A 15,264-nucleotide genomic window follows, 5' to 3' on the forward strand; every position below is an offset into this window, starting at 1 on the left:
ATTGATAGCAACATATGTCATATTTGCACTTTTAAAGGCATAAGCAATAATGTCTTATGCAAAGATACTTTGAGGATACTTTATCCTCACTTCTTATCTTTCGATTTATGTTAGAAGGATCCCCCACCTTAGGATCTTCCTTGCTTATGTATGGTAAGCTCTCTAGTCTTGGATAGTTTGGATTTTGTACCAAGCCAGTTGGAAATTGCTTTTGATTTAGCTTCTGCCTCAACTCGAATAGAAGTTGAAGAAGGCCCTTCCCCCATCGTTAAGATGGACACTGCCCATTCCACACATAAGTTTGTATTTTTCAAATGTCTTACATACCAATTAAACTATAAGAGTCATTCACTTCATTCAAATTATATGTGTTTCCATTTGTGTGGTCTCATAAATGTGTATATCCTCTCTCATCATTTTTCTCTCTTTTCCCTTCTTTTTTTGTCCCATGTCCCTCATCGTTTTTCACCTCATATGTGTGCATGTTGTGTACATGTGTGCGCATGTGTACACATGTGTGTATGTGTGTGTTACTAGTGAGCTTCTCACATAAAAATCCATAAATTATTGTCTTTTCATAGTAGTGACAAACTGTAGTACTTTGGATAATCATAGTTATATTACTTGTTTGAATTATAGTTCAAAGGATAAAATGTTACCATGAAGTACAAATGGGGCTATGAACCATCTTCAACAAAAAAGAACATATATTGGAGTCATGATGTAGTATGGTGAAAGTTGCTTTTGACTACATGTATTTTTTCAAAAAATATTGGTTTTAATTTTCCAAACCAAAGTATTAACAACAAGGTGAAGAGGTGATCCTATTACCTGCAAAACCAACCAGAAAGACTAGTTAGTATTAACGGGATGTAGGTGTCGGGGGATCGCCTCGATTGTTATCCCCTTCACACCATGTGACGATACTTGGTTTGAAGCAAAAGAAGACATAATTTTCATGGTATGCAGTAGTTGCTTTTTGTCTCTTGATCTTTTTGTCCTTTTTTAAACAAGCTTATAGCATGGGAGTTGCCATATCTTGTGAGAAAGTTTTCTTGTATGAGGAAAACTTCAATACTTAATAAAATCCTTAGATTTGCATTGGATTAGACCATGTTAAATTATTGAGTTCATAAGAGTAGGTTACTTTAGGGTGTACACATTTAAATCTAGATCACTAAGCAATATTAATATTTTGATTGATTTCATATTGTAGAGTTCTTTCTTCCTCTAACATTAAATACGTAGATTTCATATTGTAGAGTTATTGAAGGGAAGGGTTGAACACAATTCACCTAGAGGTATTATGACCAACAATACGTGGATTAATTGATTAAAGAGAGGAGTTCAAGTAAAAATTCTAAACTCTATACATTGCTGAAGTTAAAACATATGTATTAGCCATTTCTACAAAACGTATTAACTAGCAGTAAGGATATTCGAAAAACATTTAGATATTGTAGGGTATAAGATTGCATGGTTGTATGGGTGGAGATGAATTCTTGGAGAGTAAATGAGCAAGTTGATTTGAGGAGAGGCAAGGGTAGAATTTTGAAGATGGTGTCATTGAGGAAATTGAAGGAGAATGGGATGTGAAGGGAGATGAGCGATTTTAAATAGCCAAGAAGATTACATATAGTCCAATTTGTATCACCATGAGCAGTAGTGTCAAATTTGGAGATTCCTCTAAGAGTTTGTACATTCTGATGATTCTCCATCATTACACAAGTGATGATTCAATCTAGTTTGTCACATTTAGAGATAAGCCTAAAGGCCATGCTTAGTCATCTAGGGTTGGAGTGATGATGTGCTAGTGACCCAATGTGTCTTCCTTCTAAGTAGTGCGGGACTTAGGCTTGTGCCTAGTATGCCATGCTCTAATGCTAATGGGATATGTGTACCCTAAAGTGGTGAGTTTGACTACCTATATGCACTTGCATGTCCAGCACACATACATGACTAAGCATGTGTGTATGGGTGCAAAAGTGAGTGACTAGTGTAACTCATTATGTGTGTATATAAGTGCCCTGAGGGCATGAGTGCTAATTTCTATGTATGGGCGTGTTTAATACGCGTGTTTCTAGTTGTGTAGTCTCATAAGTGTGTATTCTCTCTCTATCTTTTCTCATCATTTTTAATCATCTTCTTTCTTTTTCCACACGAGTCCCTTTCTCTCATCTTTTTTCATCTCATATGTGTACATGTTGTGTACACTTGTGTGTGCATGTGTATACACATATGTATATGCATGCATGTACATGTGCAAGTATATGTGATTGGTGCATGGGTTCATGTCCACATGTGTATGTATGCTTGTATGTATGTGCATGCTTAAGTTTGTATCTATTCTCTTTCCTCTCCTTTATTTCCTCTCTTTTGTCTTTCATAGTTCTCTCTCTCTCTCTCTCTCTTTTTCATCGATCTTTTGAGTTTTCCTCCCCCATCCTCTCTCTCTCCATCCATTTTTTATCTTGCTCATATGTTTATGTGTGTATAAGCATGGTGCATATGTGCATATGTGAGTATGTGTTTACATATATGTGTGCATGCATACATGTGCTTTATAGTATATGTATATTTCTGAGCATTTTTAAAATATGCACACACTCAACCATTAAAATATCATTTCATAAAGAAAGTCCATCTCCCTTTTTATAGTGTATGTGCACATTTGGGGGTGTTCAACCATTAAAGTATCATTTCATCTCATATCTTCAATTAGAAAATAAATTAATCTCTCCAAGGAGAGAGAGAGAGAGAGAGAGAGAGAGAGAAAGAGAGAGAGAGAGCCACTAATAACTTTTCAAAGGTTCACACTTTCTCTTGTCATCATCATATCACCCTCTAAAAGAAAACCCCTCTTTGTTTCTTGTATACCCAACCTCTCTCTCTCTCTCTCTCTCTCTCTCTCTCTCTCTCTCTCTCTCTCTCTCTCTCTCTCTCTCTCTCTCTCTCTCTCTCTCTCTCTCTCTCTCTCTCTCTCTCTCTCTCTCTCTCTCTCTCTCTCTCTCTCTCTCTCTCTCTCTCTCTCTCATAATTTGTATGTATGTATGGAGCCACTTACCAACTTCTCGAAGACTCACCTTTCCACTTCTCATTACTGAAATACCCTTCGAAAAATCCATGTTTACTTCTTAAGTACTAGACCTCTCCTCTTTGTGCCACATGGACTCTAGGTTTCTCTTGTTAGTTTAAGAGTCACTAAGCAAACCCTAATAAATAGTATATATTTTCATTATTAAATCACCCTTCAAAAAATCCATGTTTATTTCTTGAATACCAAACCTCTCCTCCTTGTGCCATGTAGGCTCAAGGTTTTTCATTTTAGTTTGGGAGTCATAGTAAATATTTTACAATTGAAAATCCTTCTCTTTAACATTTTCAAGGTTTTTTTCAAATGTAACAATTCACTTGAATAGCATTAATCAAAGTGTGGATGTTGTCTTTGAACTTGCGGTACAAGCTTCACAAGACTTCTTAAAGTCAATAGAAGACCCTAAAAAACAGGGTACTACTAGCATGCAACACTATATCATCTAGTTATTAGAGTTTATTACATAGGCCAATAGACTTACGTTGGGCCTCTCTCTAACATACCTAATAGGCTTAAAAATTCATTAATAAAAATTTGCCAAAATACCCCTAACCTTTGGTGGACATCTCTAAAAAAACCTTAAAAGGTTCTTCTTATTTTAGCAACAAAGTTGTATTCACAAATAACAAAGTAAGACTATATATATATGGTTTTTTTTGGAACAAAGTAGCTACCTTTGAGGAATAAAGTCTTGGCAACATATACTTCATTTAATTACCTATTGAGGAGGGTATTCCTTAATATTAGAAAACCTTGGGAACTTTAGCTTTCAACATTTACCAAAATGCCCCGTGTTTCCATCTAAATCCCCTAATGAGCCTATTTTAGCTAAATTTTCCAAAATCCTCCTCAATTTTCATAAACTTCCCAATACTCCTCTAATTATTTTTAAAAGCTTCACAATATATTGATTTTTCACAAACTTTTTAATAATAGTATTAAAAATATCATTATTCATGGGGCAAATGCTTCTATATTTTAGTTTACTAGTGGCATTTTTTGTTTGAGGTGCCCAAGGAAAAAAAAGAGGCTAAATAAATAATGTAGTAATTCTACCAAAAAGATACAATAGGTATTTTGGCACTGACTAAAGCTTGTAGAATGTTTTGGGAGTCTTCACAAAATATAGAGGCATTCTAATCATCCCAATCTCTTTCTACCCTCTTCTTCTATTACCATTGCAAATCACCCACTTAAAAGGTTGAATAGCAAGCATCCAAAGGAAGATCTTTCTTTTCAATAATGTGTTTCCGGCCTCTCGATAGATAAGAACAATTCATTTGTGGAGGCAAAGCAAGATGTTTGTAGCTCACCCAATATAGCTATACTAAGGTAAGGACCTCAATCAACTAATGGTCCCATCCTCCTAGTTTGTAATATTTTTTTTACAAAATATTCTAATGTGTGTGACTCATAATTGGTCCCTTAATTTTACTTCATTAGTCCATTTTGCAATTATTGCATTGCCTTTATGTTATGAACTATGTTAATGTGATGTGAAAACAACCATTGCAAGGTCACATTATTATCTTATTATAGATCATTTCTATTAGAGAACATTATGTTAGCCAACAATAACATTAATTAAAAGCTATATATTTTGCCCAAGCTTAAAACCTATATGTATCTTATAGAGTTTAAGCACCCTTCAGTGTAAAAGACCCTCTAGTGAATCCAAAGTGAACATGTCTTGATTTATAGCAAAAGTTGCTCATAACTGTGGGCTCTTATCTAAGTTTAACAATCTAACTTTTCCCTTCTTTAAGTCATGCTCATGTATGAAGAGAAGTGCTTCTTCCTCTTATCTTGTATTTTCATTATTGTAATAGAAACATGTATTGTTGCACATTGGCATTATTTTAGAATAGTTTTATTAACAATGGTTGCATTGATTAACATTGGCATCAGTTATCATATTATAAGTCTTATTGTGGTTTAAATTTTTTATATAGAAGTTAAGCATTTTCAAGTGAATGTCCTTAAGTGAATGCAAATTAACCATGTTAAGCAGAGCAGACTTAGTCCTTTGCTTTTGTATCTTGCTCCTTAATGTAATACACAAAAGTGCACTATCTCACAACAAAAATACACATAGAGTGGTAAGATACACAAATGGGGGACAATCACAACCATCCAAGCTTCTAAGTTTGATTTGTGTACACACTAATGTAGCCCTTTAAGGCTATTGTGATTCTATATGGCTTTCGGCCTATATATACATCCATATCCATGACTATAATCAAATGCAAAGATCAATTGTAGTGTGTTCAAATCCAAACACTGTTTTTTATTGCACAAATGTATATTCGTTCATCCTACATTTGAGGAAATCTAGGAAAGGGTTTTCAAAATAACAACAAGAAGAAAGGCTATCTAAGTGTGTGGATAGAGCTTGATAGTATAGCTTGTACATCTTTTAATGACTTCACAAGTGAGAGGTGTTTGGTACATGGCCTATCCTCATCCCCATGTGTTCAGAGTACATAGTAAAAAGTTGGGTCACATGAGAAACCAATAATGTGAGTTAGGATGAGGCAACCCCACTTTGACCTATCATGTGAGGGACTAGAGGGATGAGGAGGACACACTTTAAATAACTAACTGGGAAATAGGGTGGATGTTGAGAGCATAACAAAGTTATCTAATCAGTCATAATGTCTTTCTAAAACAAAGAAAAAGCAGTCAATTTATGAACTTTCCCTTGACATTTTTCTAAATTTTTTTGATTCACAACTATTATAGATTTGTGTTGTTCTTCTTCGAGCCATTGTAAGGTTTTATATATCTATAAAACCACTTCTTTATCACACTCTTCTTCACATGACCTAGTCATAAAGCATATCATTTGATAGTGCGCATGTTACAAATTGTGTTGGTAGAGAGATTCAAGTGTCATCTCATTAAGTAGCTACTTCACAAGTTCCTTGTTTTCCACTTCTTCTACCTTCATTTCAATATGACCTATGTTGGTTAGAAGTTGTAACCATACTAAAAATGTGCATACGATATGGAAGATCATATCAATAATAATTTTATTTGGTTGAGTGCTCCTCTATTGATCCTTGAGTAGCTCTTTGAGCACTTTCCTATTTGCCTCACTGGAGGTTGTGGTTGGTTTTAATGGAGTTTTCTTGCCTTTCCCTAGTGGATAAGCAAGGTTGACTTTGCTAAAAGTTGAGATGATCTTAATACTTGGAAGGCCAATGTGTACATGTTGCATATCAAAATTGATGTTAGACTTAGTTGCCTGTTTGAAAGTTCTTTTAAGCAAGATTTCCTTGCCAACATCCTCATGCTTTGGGAGTTCATAAATCATTATGGTATGCTTTCAATTTGATTGAGATAGAATCTTCTAGTTTCCTAAAAGGGAGCAAGGAACTCCTCCATATGGGTTGGTACTTGTGTTTGTTGGCACAAGTTTAGGTCATCCAATTTCAAACTATGCATCATAAGTTAGAATATTTAAATTGAAACCTTCATGGATGAGAACATTTGTGACATGCTTTTTCTTTGCTATTAGTTTGACATTAAGATATGCATATGGTATTAGCTCCTTATCATCCAGGTACATTATTGTGGCCTTGACTTTTCTTGCCAAAATATTAGACCCCATAAACCCAATTGTGGTACTACTGGATGCCTTGCTTTTGGGCGAATCTTGGTGCATATGAATGATGCCACATTCATTGCATTTTTGGTTAGCCTTGTCTTGTTAGGGATGTTCCAACTTCTATGAGCATTTGCTTGTTGACAAATACCTAGGTTAACTGCAATTCCAACATTCAATAGTATTATTACTTGCAGCATATCTCTCCTCGATTGCATCCTAGCATCATCATTAGAGTTGGATGGTAGTCCATAATGATTGTACTATCCTCTTCATTGTATGTAACATAGGGGTTCATGTATTCATCTTCTTTCAATGGCTCTTGTATGAAGTGCATAGGAGCATACTTCTATGATATGCCCTAAATGCCATAGAGGAGTCATATTTCTTTCAAACATCTATAGGCTTCTGTCAGGTGGGTTGGCAAGGCTAATTTTTAAGGCCTTTGATAGAAAGGAACTCTATTTTGTTCTACAATCCAACATTTACATATGGAGCACGATAGGGAAGCCTTCTTGGGGATCCACAATAAGCTTCTTCATGGTCAAAGCAACCACAATTAGTACACACCCAACTATGTTTGGAGCACTTTGATGATAGATGATCTCCACCACAATCTATGCATTATATATTTTATCAATACATTTTTGTTTCATGAGCTTGAGAACCCTTCCTACTACCATTTAAAGGCATCCATGATGTCTTGAGTTGTGCTTACCTCTACATTACTTATGCTAGGTTGGGGATCTCAAGATCTACCTCCTTTTTATCTCTCCTCCTCTCTGTATGGAGATTATCTATTTTAATGGCCTTGTTATTGATGTCTAATTGATCTAGAACTAGATTACTAGCCATGGTCTCATATATTTTTTCTTCTAAGATGCCCTTAATGAAATCTTTGTTCATTGCCTTGGGGCTAGGTCTTTCTATCATTAAAATCCTTTGGTACTACATACTCATGACCTTAGAGACATAGTCTCTCACGTTCTCTTCCTCCTACTACTCCACATTCATGTAAGAGACGGGGAATACAAGGGGAAATATGGGAATAAATAATGGAGGAAAAATACCTACTACATTGGCGGGTATATAAGATGTAAGGGACGTGACATTTTTTTCATCAAATTATAATAACAAGTCTCCTTCATCTTCTCTCCCTCTCTCTAGCTTTCATGGCTTCCTTTCTTCCTTTTCTGTCTTTCTCTCTCTTCTTCTAGTATTTCTCTCTCCTCGTCACTCTCTTTCTCTCTCTTTTGCTTTCTTCTTCTCTCTCTTCTACAGTATTCTCTCTCCTAGTCCTCTCCTTGACAATTGGTATCAGAGCCATAGGTTCTTGATCCAGTTGGCCAACATTCTATTCAGTTATCCTTTTTCAATCACACAGATCTAAGAGCCATAGGTACATAGGTACAGACATGACATGGAGCAGCAGTGGAGTTATTGAGGATCTCTAGACCACAAGGACTACAAGTCAAGAGCATTAATAGCAGCATGGACCAAGTTTGGAGGGTGGAAGACTAAATTTAGCAGCTCGTGGGTCATTTTTGGCCAATTTTGAAGGTATTTTCCTAAAAACAGTGGTAAATGGAGTAGGAGAGGGTATAGTCTTGGTTACTTTTCAGGAAGAGTCTTCTCTCTCTTCATTCTCAAGCTCCTGTCAAGCTTCCATGGAGGGAAACCGGTCCATATCTTTTCCCTCCCATCTCCATTGATCAAAAGGTTTCTACTAGAGCTTCCCAGGGACCTTGAGCTTCATTTCAAGTAGCCATTTGGTCATTTCCACTCTGACCTGGTCTTATAGGAGGTAGCCCGAAAATCATGAAGCAATTCACGCTACCTTACCTAAGCAAAATCTCAACACTCCTCAACTCTAGCTCATCAAAAGTGGCCATTCCTACCTTCTCTAGCAAGTTGTGATCAATTGGAAGCTTCCTTGCATCATTCTTTGACTCTCTTGAATCTTTGAAACCCTAGACAAGTGCAGGCCAGAACATCCATGAAAATTCTCTCTAAGCTTCTCAAATCTTGAGGGCTTTTGCTTCTTTTGGTCCTAGGAGCTTGTGGCTATAGGTACATTTGAATATTAGAGCATCAAGAAGCACGGATTTGAAGGAGGAAGCATTGGGGCAGCCATATCCATAGTGCAAGAACCTCAAGATTCTTCAAGTTACCTTCAAATTTTGGTCTTGAGGCTTCAAGATGGGAGTCTAAATTGGAGCTTGCTTACAAGTTTGGAAGAGCCTTTGATGCTTGGAAGGCATTATGGGGTACATTTATGGAAGATCTCCCTTCTATGCCCATCTATGCAAGCTGTGAGCTATTGAGAGCTCAATCTTCCCATCCTTATTCAAGAATTTTCTTCTTCAAGCTCGAAGATTACTCTCTTGACTGAGCATTGCAACCATGGAGCGTATTGGAGCATAATGGAGCATCTTGGAGCACTCAAGAAGGGCCGAATCATTGTTTGATTGCCATCTTCATCAAGCATCATAAGGTACTTGGTTCTTGAACTCTTATTCTCTCAAATTCATCCTCTTGCTGAGCCATAACCAATTGCTTGAGAGAATGCAAGAGCTCAAGTAGGCATTAGGAGATAGAATTGATGCTTGTTTGTTGTCCAATTCTTCACAGTCATTTTGCCTCACTCTCATTGCATTGGAATGGATAAATTCATGCTGAAACTCATTCAAGATTATTGCTTCTGCTTACCTTAACCAATTGAGTTATTATTTCTTGATTGAGCCACTTAAATCATTAAAAAATCCACTATGTAATGGTAAGTCAGCAGTGAATCATTGCTTGGTAAGGCCCTACCCTAGATCCCAAATTTCCATTCCATGGATTTCATGAAAAGGTTCAGTTCCTACTTTCAAATGCATCTCATGCTAGGTGTTTAATTAATAAATGTCTACAATGCATATTTCGAGTGAGGAAAAATCCTGATGAAAAAAAGGTAGCAAGACAAAAGAGGGGTGACCCCCCTTGCCATCAAAGACCCTGAAGGGGTGCACAACCCGCTGACCTAGGGGGAACTTTGCCCACCTCTCCCAGTGATTTGGAGCCCGGAATTGCTTGTAGGTGTAGGTACCCACTTGAAGAACTAAGATATTGACTTGGCACTAATGTATGAGATGTCTTTGTTGATGTATGGATGTATTATTGGCTGCAAATGTATGGGAAAATACTATCGAGGATGTATTTGCAGACATGAGAATACATATGCAGTCAATGGCAGTGAATACAATGCATGGAATATATGGGAGATGCCTATGCATGGGGAAATTATGCTAAGAGATGCTTATGACATGCTCAGTTCTAGAATAAGGTTGCAAACAATGAATTTGGATGATTAGGCAATGTATTATGCCATGTGGGATGACCTTTCAGTAATGCATTGACAAGTTGATCCCTTGCAACCCCTTTCTTGACCCCCGTAGGGTGCTGTAAGCAATTTGCTTGTATTTACAGAAGTATACCTACTCTAAGGAATTGAGGTATAAGTCTTACAGAGTGCCCATAGGCCCTACTGAGGGCCTTGATCAGTTTTGGAGCTCTAGTTGGACCTTGCAAGATACTTATAGGTCAAAACAGGCCTCCTACAAGTGTAGACAAGGTGCTGGACTACATAGTACAACACTACTTTTCCTATTATAGAATTTTCTTTATAAAACCTAGGAGCACATGCTTATGCTCAATTCAAAGAGGGCATCCTTAGCTTTGAATTGAACAAAAAAGTAGGTCAATCAGAGATTCCTAGCTCAAGTTATGGGCAAAACAATGACAGGTGGTCTAACGGGATTGCGCCTAACCATGGCAGGGAATAAGGGAAAAACCAAGGCCAATGAAGATGTTCAGCAACAAATCAAGGATGCACAAGAACCAAGGACTAAAAAGAACCTTGAAAGGATTATGAGGAGTATCCTCATCACATGGGAAGCCTCAATTCTCTTAATGACACTCTATGTAGGCATGAGACAAGGCATAATCAAAGACATGAGGCTATTTTGGAAAGACAAGAGGTTGTACTTGTAGGCATAGCAACAAACATAGAAAATCATGTTGAGATGATGAAGAAAATGCATCAAATGAGAGCCACCATGGACACACTTAATGCCAATTTCTCTAAGTGGTTGGAGGTTCAAATGAAGGAAAAAGCGCAAGAAGATTGGTCACATGTACATGTTGAAAGAACCACCTTCCCATCAGTTAATGCAAATTCTCAGGGCATTTTAGGAAGAATGGGCATTCCCAATAGTAGCTTTGAGCTTGGCGAGCCTTCTCAGAGGCAAGAGAGCCCATTGGGGAATGCATCATAGGGAAATTCTAATCTCCCATCAGCTCCCATGCCTTCAGCAAGGTTTCAATAGTCTTTGGATAGGAAAAGTAGTACCATTTTTAGCACTCAAAATGATCAATTTTAGTTGGGACAGTTTGGATAGGCCACTCCTCATGAATGAGAGCTGAGAGATAAGATTATCTTCTCCAAATTTAATGGCCAATCCTCTTCCCTAGTTGAATTGGAAGAATGGCTTTCAAAGCTTGAAGACTACTTTGATATTTTGCCAAGAAATGATGACCAAAAGATCTACTTTGCCACGATCCACTTGGAAGGATTTGCTCATATGTGGTGGCAGTATATTAAGAGGAAAAATCAACAAGTTGATATTTGGGATGAAATTAAAGAACTTATGGTTCAAGTTTTTGTGTCTCCCATAGAAAAAGAGAATGCACGTAGTGGTACAGCTTAGAGCAGCGTGGCTTGACAGTTCGGGACTACACAAATCAATTTCTTAATCTCACGATGTATGTTGAGTCCATAAGTGATGATGTAAAGCTGCACAAGTATACATATGGCTTGGATCCTAAGTTATCACAACTGATGTTTCAGTGCAGTCACCTTCCAATTTGTTCAAGGCTATCGAATTGGCTAAAAGATACTCTCATAAGTATCATAGGGATACTTCAGTTCAGTCAGAGTATGGACAACAAAGAGGCTTGCCTCAGCCTAGAGGCCCTACACATTCCAATTTTGGACTGCAAAGAGCTTCTATAAGGCAGGGCAAGTTTGGGGCCAGTTATGGTGGTGCAAATAAGCCATTTAGCATGCCTAGAGTTCCCACGTATCCCACTTTCAATGCCTCAAGGAAAACCAGTAATTTCAGGGCAGCAAAAAATGGCAACACTGAGAATAAACAAGGGGACACAAGAACAAGAATGCCTTAGCCTTTGGAGGTCAACAATCCATTCCTATGGATTTGTACAAAGAAAGGAAAGAAAAAGGACTTTGTTTCAAGTGTGGGAAAAAGTACACAGCTGAACATGCTTCCAAATGTGCTTATAGAAATGCAAAGGCAAGAGTCCAAAGTATGTTGGTATTTGAAGACTCGAAGAATGATGAGGCTGATAAAGAAATTGGGTAGGAAGAGTTCTTTGACCTCGGTGGTCATGTACGTGTAGATACGGGTGACAAGAATGACTCACATGCTACTGTCAACTATTTGTACTATCTCCCTGGATCCTTGGACAAGATCAAAGAGTCCTAATACTCTTCGTCTTTAAGGCAAGATTCATGGGAAATATGTGTTTATCTTGGTAGATAGTGGTAGCACACACAATTTCATAAGTAGAGTAGTCATGGATAGGCTGAAATGTTTTGCTATTGATTTACAGCAACCACACTGAGGGTGTAAGTTGCCAATGGGAGTAAAGAAATTAGTACTCAAATATGCCTAGTTGCACATATTCAGCTTGTTGAAAATTGTGGGCAGAATAATGTAGTTGCACTTGGCATGGGACCAATAGACATTGTGTTAGGCTGTGATTGGTTGAAGACTTTGGGTACCATTTCTATGGATTTCTCTTTGTTGTATATGCAGTTTTTCAATGCTGTACAGCTTGTTCACTTGTAGGGAATCCAAAACAACAGTGAATATCAGCTCATTATAGCCAAACAACTTAAGAAAGAGTTCAAGAAATGCTCTCAGATTTTTGTATTGCAGTTAAATAAGGAAAATACAGATTAGTCCAGCAATGTGCAAGATAATTCACCTTTAAAGGCTCTTCTTGACGAGTACAGTGATTTGTTTCAACTACCTACAACACTACCTTCGAAGAGAGAGGTTGACCATCCCATTGATTTGGAACCACACTCAAAGCCGGTGAATAAGCCTCCTAATAGGTTGTCCAAATGTGAAAGAGAAGAAGTGGCCAAGCAGGTCAAGGATTTATTGGATATGGGTTTCATAGAGCCCAACTCTATGAAACCTCCTTACAGGTTGTCCAAATGTGAAAGAGAAGGAATGGCCATCAAGTCAAGGATTTATTGGATATGGGTTTCATAGAGCCCAGCTCATCTCCCTATGCATCAATTGTTTTGCTGGTAAAAAAGAAAGATGGCTCATTTAGAATCTACATAGACTATAGAGATTTGAATAAGATCATCGTGAAGAACATTACCCTATCCCCAGGGTGGATGACTTGTTGGATGAGCTGAAAGGGGCTAAATATTTCACAAAGATTGATTTGAGATTCAGCTACCATCAGATACCATGCGTGAAGGGGATGAGATTAAGACAACATTCAAGATTGATCATGGGCTTTATTACTTCTTGGTTATGCCCTTTCGTTTGACAAATGCACCCACCACTTTTTAGAGCCTAATGAATAAAATACTTCGGCCATTTTTATTCAGATTTGTGTTGGAATTCTATAGCCATTCATTGGAAGCTCATCTATTGCAAATGAGGGAAGTATTTGATGTACTTAGATAGCATAGAATCTTTTCTAAGGAGTCAAAATGTTCCTTCATATAGACTGAGGCAGAGTATTTGGGCCACATTGTTAGTGAGACAAGCATTAGAGTTGATCCAAAGAAAGTGCAATGTGTCAGAGATTGGCCTACACTTGCAAATACCACCTCTTTGAGAGGATTATTGGGTCTGTTTTCATTCTACTGCAGATTATTTGACATTACGCCACTATTGTAGCTCCTCTCATTGATAGGTTGAAGAAAGAAGCATATTTCTAGGATGCCATTGCAGATAGAAGCTTTAATAAGCTAAATGGTTTGCTTACTTTAGCCTCGATCTTGGTTTACCTTGATTTCTCCAAGGAATTTACCATTAAGTGTGGTGCCAGTGAGCGAGGTATTGATGCAGTATTGTTGTAAAAACGTGGGTAATAGCTTTTGAAAGCCGGAAACTTGTTGAAAATGAGATGGTAATGAATATTTATGACTAGGAAATGCTGGTTATTCTTCATGCCATAAAGAAATAGCACCATTGCTTGTATGGAAGCAGCAGGTTTAGAGTCAAGAGTGACCATATGGTCCTCAAATATTTCTTATCTCAATCCAACCTTACTCTTAAGAAATGTAGATGGGTGGCCACATTCCAAAATCATGACTTTGACATTACTCATACACTCGTGGGAAAGACTATGTAGTGGGCTGATTCCTTATCTAGAATGTGGGCATGTAAGGTCTCTAACCATATGGTCCTCAAATATTTCTTATCTCAATCCAACCTTACTCTTAAGCAATGCAGATGGGTGGCCACATTCCAAAATTATGACTTTGATATTACTCATACACTCGTGGGAAAGACAATGTAGTGGCTGATTCCTTATTTAGAATGTGGGCATGTAAAGTCTTTGCCATCATGGAACTGCATAGTGATTGGATACATGAGCTTTAGGAGGCTTACCTATTGGATGCTAATTTGAGCAAAATATTTCAGAAATTATAGCAAGGTCAATGTACAGAAAACTCTCTATTTCAACTAAGAAATGGGCTTTTATGGCTTAATGGCAAGATTGCTATCCCTCACACTTCCCCATTCAAGAAAAAGATCATGCAAGAAATGCATTCAGCACCTAAAGTTGGCCATTTGGGAGTGCTCAAAACCTATGACAAAATTGCCAAGGGTTTTCATTGGAAGGGCCTTTGGAGAGATGTTAAAGAATTTGTATTGAGCTGTGTGCCTTGTCAACAAAACAACACATTAAAGCCGGGTGGGTTGCTACAACCATTGCCTATTCTCGAGGGCAAGTAAACTCATATAACCATGGACTTTATTATAGGTCTACCCCTCACCAAGAAAGGGTGGAATAGCATCTATGTGTTGATGGACAGGCTCACAAAGGTGGCTTAATTTATCCCCACTAAAGCCCACTTTACTACATCACAAGTAGCCACCCAGTTTATGGAACATGTGTTCAAATTGCATGGTTTACCGCATGTCATTGTGGATGATTGGGATATAAAATTTATGAGCAATTTTTGGCAAGTAGTATTCAGTTCTATGGGCACTAAGTTGGCTCCCTCTACAGCTTATCACCCCCAAACTAATGGTCAAATAGAGAGAGTCAACAAATGACTAATACACTTTTGTCATGATGTTTAGCAGGCTTGGGATGCATGGTTACATTTGGCTAAGTTTTCCTACAATAATTACACCCATGCTAGCATTGGAGTTTCACCTTTCGAGGTTTTATATGGGTATAAGGTCCCTCTCCCCACAGTCATCTTCAATGATAAGATCAACTCTCAAAGCAAGGAAGAATT

This window comes from Lygodium microphyllum, chromosome 1 (assembly GCF_053477565.2).
Source record: "Lygodium microphyllum isolate KBCC chromosome 1, Lygodium_microphyllum_v1.1.10, whole genome shotgun sequence".
In the NCBI taxonomy this organism is placed as follows: domain Eukaryota; kingdom Viridiplantae; phylum Streptophyta; class Polypodiopsida; order Schizaeales; family Lygodiaceae; genus Lygodium; species Lygodium microphyllum.